The sequence below is a fragment of the Muscardinus avellanarius genome, assembly GCF_963383645.1.
Source record: "Muscardinus avellanarius genome assembly, chromosome: 11".
NCBI classification, from domain to species: domain Eukaryota; kingdom Metazoa; phylum Chordata; class Mammalia; order Rodentia; family Gliridae; genus Muscardinus; species Muscardinus avellanarius.
Window position 1 is genome coordinate 58,943,716 of NC_137797.1, and position 6,701 is coordinate 58,950,416.

A 6,701-nucleotide genomic window follows, 5' to 3' on the forward strand; every position below is an offset into this window, starting at 1 on the left:
TTCAAGAGCTGGGAACTGAGAGTTATTTCAAAATCCCCCTACTTTGAGCCTTAGGGAGAACATTCTTTTTCTAAGAACTACTGGTTTTCTCTTCCTGCAGAGAGAGTGATAAAGTGCAAAAGGTAAAGATATGAAGAGAGAATGGGAATTTTTTGTGAAGGAGCCAAGGAACTGTCTTTCTGTCTCTGGTGTAGCTCTCCATAGATAAACTAGCTAATTAAGCCCAACCCAGCTCGCCATAGTAGAAAGCCAAAATAAATCCATAGAAAAACAACTGTGCGCACTTGTGTTTGGTTACATTTCTTAAGAACTTGATATAGTACCAGGTTAGCTGAGAAATATCTGAAGGAATTTTCACTCTTGAAACAAAGACACAAGAGGCATTCTCTTCCTCCAACTCCATGATGGACTTACAGGATCTGAATTCAATCAGCTTTACCCCAGAGCCTGCCTCTATAGATGAGTTAGGAGGTAAAGACCTAAACTGGAGTTTCAGATTCCTTCAACATAGAAGTGGGATGGCTGGATTGGTAACATGGAACCAGGGATTCTTTGCCTACTGTACTGAAAGTAATCTAGAGCTAGTCTTGTGGTTCTTTAGGAGTGGCTGTTGGTAGAGAAGCAGAAAGTCATGAGGATTAAGCTTGTGAGTTCAGAATCTGAATCTATGCTTTACCTTTTTCTACCTATGACAAAATGGGTAAATTAAGTAATCCCTATGTGCTCCTGTTTCTCCATCTTCAAGGTGAGAATAGCATCAGCTGCCTAGAGGATTTAGAACATTAATAAATATATATTTTGAACAGGGGCTGTTCTATGGCAAAGTGCTATGTATGCCGTGCTCTTTGGGGTAGGCAAATTTGGGTAAGTTTTTCTGTCTGTAAGGTAGAGCAACAACAGTGTTGTGGGCATGAAAAAATCAATTAGGTTTTTTTGGGGGGGAATTCTTATGTAAAAAATGCTACATAAATATAAATGTTATTATTCATGACATTAGCACAAAAAGCTATGACTGTTTTCATGGCTTTGCTTATTGTAATGAATTTCATTGTTAGAGATTCTAATTTTATACAACTTCTTTTGACAATAATTTAATTTTCTCTGATAACTTTTCCCACTACTACTCTGTTACCCTGTGTATGATGCTCTAATGTATTAATTTTCTTGATTTTGAATATTATCTTTCTAATTTCTGTGCTGTTTCTAGGACCATGGCAATAGGCTATATGCTGCATGTTAATTCTTTATCTTGCAATCACACAAATGCAGTTCAAAATAGGAACTTATATGCAAATCCTTGGTCCGGCCTAGAAAATTTTCATTTACATATTTTAAATTAGTCTGCTTTCAGTTCAATGATTTTGTCTAATTTTATACTTACAAATATGTGACAGATGCTGTTTAGCTAAATTTAAAAATTAGGAATAATTATTGTAGAAATAATCCTCCTATATATGCCATTCTTTGAACCATAAGAGTTATTATTCAAAAGGAGAAGAGGGTTCCCTGGGAAAAAATATGTCTTTGAGTTATTGATTTTTAAAGAAATACCCTAAAATTATTATGAAATCAAATAAGTTAGGCCTATAATTTCCAGCTGTGTTCTGATTTATCTCACGCTGTTTGGTATTGCCACGTAAATGATGCCAGCATGGTCAAGCATTTAAATGCAAATTTATAATTCTAAATGCTTTCCTTTGTTGATGCCGTTTTATTTAAGCTTGGAATCCACAAAAGATTTATCAGGATTTTGAATTTCATTTGAAATAAAAACCTTTGATAAAAATAAAAGGTATAAGAGAATAACCTGAAAATAGCATAATTCAATAAATTTGAAACAGAGACCATTTCCCAGACTCTACAAACCAAAACAATGTTGGACAAAATGAACACTGTACCAGCCGATAGAAGAATCAGAGCTATATGGGAGACAGACAAGCAAGTGTCTAACATGAAAGGTCAAGTCGAGCCAGAACTGGAAAGAGAAAATCAGATCAATACACAGATCAACCTGTTCTAGTGACAAGGGATATTTTCTGACTTTGCCAAGAGACTGGAAATTCATACTTAGCAAGAAGGAAGCAAATCCATTATGGGTTCACCTGTTGTGTGTTGTGGGGAGATCTAGCTGGGGGGATATGAGGGCAGACCTCAAAGGTTTTCCTTTCTAGCTTCTTTGTGTGCTTTTTTTAAAAAACTGTCTATGTCTATCTATCTCATCAGCAATGGAAATGGTACAAATGGAACACCTCCCCCACCTCTCATTTCACAAATAATTTATCAGAGGGTTAGAAAGGAAGTAATTTAATTTTAACTAATCCTTTTCTTGGTTAGTATTAAGATTCCTCTGAAAAGGATGATGTGAAAGCCCTTCCCAATTATTATATTTTAGTAAGCTTTTCTAAACTGCTTGAAATATAAATTATTAATGTTTCTCATTGATTGGGCTCTTGCATGTACTGAAATATATATGCTATAAAAAATGAAGCTGGGTTGGTTGTTTGCCATATTAGTGTATATTACTCATCAATTTAGGATCTTGACTAAAGTTCATTATCTTGAGTTTCTCTGCAGTGCACATAGTAGGCTCTCAATTTGTTATATTAAAAATAATTTTTAAGCTGGGCGTGGTGATACATGTTTGTAATCCCAGCATTTGGGAGGCTGATACAGGAGGATCGAGGTTTGAGGCCAGGCTAAGGTACTTAGTGAGGCCCTCTGCAACTTAGAACCTGTTTCAAAATAAAGAATAAAAAGCAGGGATAGGGGTGTAACTCAGTGGTAGAATACCCTGGGTTCTAGCCACAGTACTGCAAAAACAAAAACAAAAAGGTAAAACTCTCATTTGCATTGTTGTTAAGATGAGACAGCTAATTTGTAAAACTCTAAAGTGGGAAACAAAATGTGATTTGTTATTTTTTTGCACAAAACATTTTTTCATTACTAGATGGCTTTAAATTGCAGTGTCTATTATTTCCAACTAAGTATGATACAAAGCAAGTTAAAATGATTTTACTATTACTATTTCTTACAATAAGTATAGCAAAACAAAAACAATAAAATGCCTGGCTGAAATTTACCTGCTCTTCTTGAATATAGATGATAAATTTTGTGTAGAAACTGTTTCTCATAAGTCAAAACAGTCTATCACAACATTTTTCTAGATATCTGTCATTCTGAGAGAAGGCTGTCAAATATTTAGCTTGTCATTATGTAGGAATCTGAATGGCTTTTAATATGGGACATTGACTTCATCTAGCTGCAAAGTGAAAACAATTTGCCAAGAAGGTTGTGCTCCAATCAAGAACCTTGAACATGATCACAACATCATTTTAGAAGGCGTTGTGCATGGTGGCATCCGCACCTTAGCCTAGGCGACCAGTCATCCAACTCCACAGCCATTCATTTTTGTCAGCACGGTATAGTCAGGCTCCTTATGCTGTGGGTTTTGGAGGGCTGTGTATTTCTGGTAGTATATATTAAAGTGTGTTAGAAAACCCAGAAGGAATGCTGAACTCATGCAGCTGTTGACTGACTTTCCTTCTGTAGCCAAGGATGATTATGCCAAATTATGGGGACTGCACAGGGGGAGGAAGGATCTGTGTGATGCAGAAAATGTCTCCACATGGGAGGTTGCAAGAGGAAAGGAAAAAAGGAGGCTTTTCAAGAAGTAGTGTTAGGTGGCGGCTCCTAACATGGGAGCGCTTCTAACTAAATGAGACAGGAAAAGACTCTTTAGAGCTAATCAACACTTTCGACTTTTCACAGTCTTAACAAATGTCTATTTAACTCCTCTGTAGACCTTTTAAAAAGGTAACTGACATTGGTTGTCCTCTGGCAGTGAAGATGAGCCTGTGAGATGAAGAAAAAAACTGAGTGAGAGGTAAAAGTAGGTGGGGAGTCTTGGGAAGACACCTCTGGTTTTTCCCACACCCAGTTTTTTCTCCTTTCCTCTTTTCTCCCTTTATTTGGCAGAAGGTCAAGTTCAGATTGTAAGGACTAGATGTGGTAGTCAAGCTATTCATTTCAGGTGAATTGAAAAAGTACAGACGAAATGGCTGGCATCTCCTCTCTGCATTGTTGTCTGGTGAAATCTTAAAAGCATATCTCTGCTGGAGAAAATTTCATATGTATTTCTGCACCTTTTTAGTTCCAAAATTATGTTTTCTAATCCATGGTTTATAAATTTTGGCTTGTAAATATTGTACTGTTTGGACAGTGCTCCAGTAAGATGGCTACTATCTTCCTTGCCATCTGATCTTATTTAATTTTCTAATAAGCAATTGAGTCTATAAAACATACCATATCTTATATTGCATATATATGTAAGTAACGACTATGTGTATACTATATATAATTACTACATATGTATACATACACACATATACATATACACACATAGGACTTCTATATATGTGATATATATAATTATATATCTAAAACAAGTTCATTTGGTGTAAGCAGCATTTTTAGAGGTATGAAACATTTCCTACACCTCTCATGGTGTAAATCAAGTCTAATGCTGCATGTCCCAGAGAGAAGTATCCACTTCTTGCCCACCATAGTTGTTTATCCTCTCCTCCCTAAGCCCTTTTCCACCCTTCTTAACCTTTTCCCCCATTCTCTCCAGGCAGCAGTTTTTTTGTTATGAGTTCTGCTTTTGGGAAGGAGGATCTAAATACCAACAGTTGGCTGTGAGTAAAATGTGTATTTTTTTTTTTTTTTTTGGCCTGGCTTCATTTTCATTATCCATTCTCAATAATTCTCTTTTTTTTTCTCTGTCTTTCTCCCTGACCAGAACCTCCCCTTGCTTAGAAGGTAGCTACTTTAATAAGAAGACTTTGAAGGATTAGTTGTATAAATCAGTAAAATCCTGGGTTGATAGAATAAACAATGAAGGTGCTTTAGGTCTGAGACTGGTAGTGTGTTTGGTTCCCTGACTCAGTCATGGGAACCCCTGGGGCTGGAAGCTACTTGCTAGTGTCTATCACTGCCTCCCCAGCATTATTCCTGTTACACAATAGACACTCAGCCAATAGTGGTAGTAGATGAATGATTACTCAACTACCTGTCCTGTTTGACAAAGGGAGTTAGGAGTTATGCCAACACTGTTCAATATATTCACTTAGGAACAGAAGAACAATGTGATCTGAATACTAGGAACATTTTCATTTATGAGAGTTATATCTAATCACAATATTTTATGTGTCTGGCTAAAAATGAATTATTTTCACAGGTTATATGAGTGAGGACTAAATGAATTAATACAACCAAGGTGCTGGGGAAGTGCCTGACATACGGTATCACTGAGTACCAACTATTTTAATTATTATTATTTATTAAGAGAGAAAATGAATAAAAAATATGGTTGCCTGATAAGAAGGCTTATTAGTTCTTCCTGGAGCAAGTAATCCTAATATCTCAGTGTTGCGTTTACTGTGCCAGACATAGGTGTTAAGTACATTTAGATACATTTTTGCCAGAATGATTATTTTAAAAGATAATAAAGTCATAGGCTTTCTTAAAAACCAACAAAGGCCTTCAAAATGAAATTTGAAATTTTTAGTGTGAAATATAAGGCCCTTCATTATTTGGTCTCTAAATTCCATCTAATCCAGTTCCAGAAGTCTTTTCTTATAACAGTCTTTCCCACAATTTGGGCTTTTTCCAAGTTGTGCTCCTACAATATTATGAGATTATTTGTTCCCTGTACTTATTGTACTGACTTAGGTCTATTTCTTTGTCAAGTCTCCAGTTAGACCTCATTTTGTTTCTTCAGTGTCTAGCACAGGAATCAGTAACCTTTCCTGTTTTAGTCAATGTTTTAGACTTTGCAGGCCAGACTGTCTCCATTACAATGATACACTTAATACTGCCATTGTATCTTTCTTTCTCTATTTCTCTGTCTCTGTCTCTCTCTCTTTTTCTCATACACAAATTACACATACACACACACACACACTCACACATAGTAGATAATGTACAAAAGAATGAATGTGACTACCTTACTTAGTAATATTTGAATTATTTATGATCATGTATCATGAATTATGTTTATTTTGATTTTTCTCATCTATTTAAAAATATAAAAAGTATTCTTCCTTAGTGAGCCACCCAAAATCAGGTTGTGGAAAAACTTTGGCTTCTGTGATATTTGCTGATCTCTGGCCTGGCAAAATGCCTGGCCAGGCGTGGCGGCACAGGCTTGTAATCCCAGCATTTGGGAGGCTGAGACAGGAGGTTTGTGGTTCGCGGACAGCCTCAGCTACTTAGGCCTTTTGCAACTAATGAGACCTGATTCAAAATAAAGAATAAAAAAATAGGGCTAAGGGTGTAGATTGGAGATAGACTGCCCCATTGGTTCCATCCCCAGTGCCGCAAAAAAAAAAAAAAAAAAAAAAAAAAAAGTCGGGTGTGGTGCTGCACACTTGTAATTCCAGTACTAGGGAGATTGAGACAGGAGGATCGCACAGGTTCGAAGCCAGCCTCAGCTACTTAGTGAGACTCTCAGCAACTTAGTGAGACCCTGTTTCCAAATAAAATATAAAATAATAGGTTTGGGAGGATAGCCCGGAGGTAGAAAACCTGTGGGTTCCACCCCCAGTACCACCAAAAAAAAAAAAAAAAAAAAAAAGAAAAAAAAGAAAAAAAGAAATGGTGCTCAATTAAGATGTGTGAATAAATGAGAAGTTAATAAAGTA